The sequence below is a fragment of the Eptesicus fuscus genome, chromosome 12, assembly GCF_027574615.1.
Source record: "Eptesicus fuscus isolate TK198812 chromosome 12, DD_ASM_mEF_20220401, whole genome shotgun sequence".
Lineage (NCBI taxonomy): Eukaryota > Metazoa > Chordata > Mammalia > Chiroptera > Vespertilionidae > Eptesicus > Eptesicus fuscus.
The window spans coordinates 28,583,331-28,587,524 of NC_072484.1; positions in this window are offsets into that span (position 1 = coordinate 28,583,331).

Here is a 4,194-nt window from a genome sequence, read left to right on the forward strand (position 1 = left end):
AGAAAAGTGCCTAATACACCAAAGGCTCTCAGTAAGTGTTTGTTGAATGGTCGAATGAATGAATGCGTTCTTGCTGGGATCAAGTTAGGTACGTGTGAGTTACCTGATACTATGCCAGGTATATGGTATCTACCCAACAAATTACCCAACAAGTTAACTTTCATTCCTTCCTTCCACTCTCCTGTGACTCAGTTTCCCCCAGTCTTCCCAGCCCTTGAGCACAAGCGGGTCCCCTTGACAGGAAGGATGCATATGCTGCTGGCGCTTGGCCCCGGCTGCTTCTGAAAGACACCCCCACCCACCTTGCTTACCCAGTGATCCTGCAAGTCCCCAGAGGGTCTTACCCCTCAGCTACCTTCTTCACATCACATCTGCCCTGTGTTTCCTCTTTTGCCCCAGCCCCACCTCCAAGACCCATGGAGTCAGTGTCATAGGACAGCACAGGTGACCCTGCCTACAGTGCTGTTTCAGTGCTCCTTAGCTTATGCTCACAGTCCCTCACTCCACCAGGCTCAGCCAGGGAGTGGTACCCCAGACCACACTGCCCTCTCCATCCTGTCTTCTCTGCTCCCCTGACCAGGCCCCTCCCTCTCACACCCAATATAGGCCCCCTTACAGTCCCTGCCCCTCCCCAGCAGGTGCAGCCCATGGGTTCCAGGCACCCCCTTTTGCCTCTTCCTCTCCCAGATTCTGGGGCTCACCCAGACCCCTCTGTGTCCATTTCTGCCCCTCAGACCTGGCCTCCGCTTCTGGGCCCTGACTGCACAGCTGGGAGCTGAGGCCAGAATGCACAGAGTTGATTCTCATCGCTGCTTCCCTCCAAATCTGAACTTGTGACCAAGGGAAAAAAAGAAAAAGAAAAACAGGAGAAAGAGAGAGAGAGAGAAGGAGAGAGACGAAAACCATAGGAACAGGACGTCCTTTTCTGTTGCCTCTCCAATTCCGTCCAAAAGAGGCTTTAATTGGTCAAACTATGTGTTTTTCACTGAAAGAAAATGTCATAAATGAAATATGATTCATATTTGGCACAGCAGGCAGGGAAGAGGGACCTTGCCTTTGTAAGGTTCTTCAAAAGAAAATTGGGGTGGTGTGGGGAGGGCCCAGAACCCCCATGATCCCCTGGGGGACAATGACACGTCCCTAGGGATTCCCTAGAGTCTGTGCCCTGCGTCAGGCCATAGTGGCCAGCACCATCTGCCCTTACTTCCTGGCTGGGCACCCCGTGCTGACCTCACACTGGCTGCCTGTACCCGGGGGAACTTGGGGGTCATAAGCAGAGGAGGCCAGGAGGAAACTTTCATCCCCCGAGCAGAGGAGGCACCAAGAGGCCAGTGTAGGCTGCAGAGACAGGATCAGCAACCTCTGCTCTGCCCACACTCGCTCCCTTCTCCCATCTCACCACTCGACAGCGTGCCATTTAGATCACTGGGTGAGGTCCCTCCAAACAGAGAAGAGGCTCGCTGTCTACTGGGAGACAAGAGTTAGAGACAGGAGATGTCGAAAGTAGTCAGTTTAGTTAGTACATGTCACATCCTCAGAAACAACCCCTCCGGTATTCAGGAGCTCTCAGATAAACTCACTACCTCACCCAAACCTACCCCACTGAGGCCTGGAGTGTCACCATGAGAGCTCCATTTCGCTCACTTGAGATCTGAAAACCTCGGGGGAAGGGGCATATCCGTTCTCTAGGAGCTTTGGATGCAAAGAGTAGAGCATGATAAGGAGGACACAGGAAATCCGCCAAATGTGTGTGATGACAGAGGTAGGAGGAGTGGGAGAAGGGGGGCACATGATGAGTGGGGAAAAGGTGAAGAAAGGAAAGCTCCAAAGAAGTAGAAAGGAGAAGCAGGGGGCCACAGCCCATTCAACCCAGCTTCCCCGTAGGTCCCAGAAGCCTGGGCTCAGGGTGGACCAGAACAGTCAAGAAAGCCATCCTGGATGACACAGGATTTGAAGGGTCCTCCAAGGGAAGATCAATGGAAAGCAAACATCTCAGGTTGACAGCCTGGGCCAAGGCAAAAGGGAGCACCGTCCCAAGAAGACTCAAGTAAAAACTAATGCATTTCACCTGAGAAGAGAGAGGCCCAGAGAGGTGTTCTCTGGCAAGCAGTTTCTTACATCCAGGAGCAAAGAGAGCTGGATCCCAGGGGGGAGGGAGGTGGGACAGGGAGTTTCGCTGGGGAGAAGGAGACTAGAAATAGTTGGCCAAGGGGAGGGAGAAGCCAGCAAGTTGAAGCCAAGGAAGGTGAGCTGCAGGGCCAAGGAGGAGCAAAAATGTGCCCAGAGGCCGATGGGAGCTGTTAGGAAGGTTGGCATGGCAGAAGGGACCCGGAAGACCAAGTGTGCACCTTACAGCTGTGCCTGGCACCAGCCCTAAGAGATGAGCAGTTGAAGTGCCCGGCAGGCTTGTTAGTGTGCCTGGTGTCTTTGGATCCCTGCAACGTCCTGGGACTACCTTTATGCTCATCAGGATCTCAGTCTCAGGCTGCCATCACATGCCTGATAATTGCTTTCCTCTTCAGAACCTGATATCCTGAAGAGGAAATGTTCTCTCCAAGCAAATTTTCTAAAGAGTCTCTAACCCAGTCTCTTGCCACGTAGGCCCCACCAGACAGCCATCTCTCTCTCTCTCTCTCTCTCTCTCTCTCTCTCTCTCTCTCTCTCTTCCCCACCAACTCCTCTCCAATGTGGAAGCAGCCGCAGACAAGGAATTCAGGTCTGATCAGGGCTGGGGACAAGGCGATACCCACCTCTGAGCCTCTATGTCCTCCATGAGGAAAATGGGAGCCATAACCCAGCCCTGCCTATGTCACTTGGCGCCTTAGGATGGAACAAGGTAAATGCATAAAAAGCTCTTTGGAAACTTTCAAATGCTGTGAAGGTTTATTATGATTATTATTCATGTCTGATTTCGCCGCCTCTATGGAGCCCAGCTCAAGTTTGTGCCTACGCGATGCCAAAACAACCAGTCAAATCCATCAAAAAGTCACTCAATTGAGTGGGAAAAAATGCAGGCAGTTCCTTTGCGTGCTATCAGAAAATAAAACCACCAGCATCTCACTGGTGTTTTTGAGAATATGAAGTGGGTTGTTCTAGGCACTGTTTTTAGAGTTTTCTGGGGCTTTCACCTCCTATGAACCCCAAAAAAATGACGATGGGGAAAGTCAAGCCCCTCAATTGTTTCCCAGGAGTGCGTATGGCCTGGGGATGCAGGGTCATATGGGGAGGAAGGGGAGACAGAAGTTCTTGCAGGGGAGAACCATCTTGTGTCACTCTTGACCCCCTAACTCACAGCAGGTCTTAGGCCAGTGGGGTGTCTTTTGTTTATAAAGTCACCTTCTCCAGCTGAAAAGCAACTTTGAAGCACCTCCCTACACGGGTTAGGGAGAGAGAAGGAGATACCTAGACAGTCAGCCAAGCCAGCAAAGGCTAAAAGAGCCCCAGCCCTGACCACAGGGGCTGGCACCCAAGAGATAGAGTTCAGGAGTAGGAAGGTTTGGCATCTGGGGGGGAGAGGAGATTCTGAGATAAGAACATGTTTTTAAAACACAAATGTCCCAAGAGGTTTGTTTTAGAGTGGCAAGTAACTCAAGCCAATTTGTTTTGCTCCATGTGAGCAATTCCACTAAGTGTTTTGGTAGGGGGAAATATGAAATCTAATTTTTAAAAAGAGGGTTGGCTATCATCCATGAGTTTTATCTATGCAGGCCTCTCCCGTGCCCCATTCTCATCAGGAGGCATCTGCCTCTAAAATGAAGTTTTCTGGACGGAAATGAGAATATATAAGTAAAAAACCAAGTTGCATCCTGAATTTAATTCTGTCATTAACAAGTCTTTCCTGGGCTTCCATGCATTGCAAATCCCTTGCAGGGAGGGTGGGAGAGTGGAGGGTGGGGGACAGGGATTGGGAGAGTGAAGGAGGAGCAAGTTTGAGAAGGGCTGAACAAGGTCTATGCCTAGGGTGGTAGGAGTTGAGAGCCAAGTGTGGGTTGGAGTTGTCCCCACCGACAAAGTAGGTCTTTTAAAATTTATTTTTAATTGATTTTAGAGAGAGAAAGGGAAAGAGAAAGAAAGAAAAACATCGATTGGCTGCGCGCACACACACACCCCAACCGGGGATCAAAACCATGACCTGGGTATGTGCCCTGACCGAGAATGGAATTGCCACCTTTTGGTGTACGGATGACACTCCAA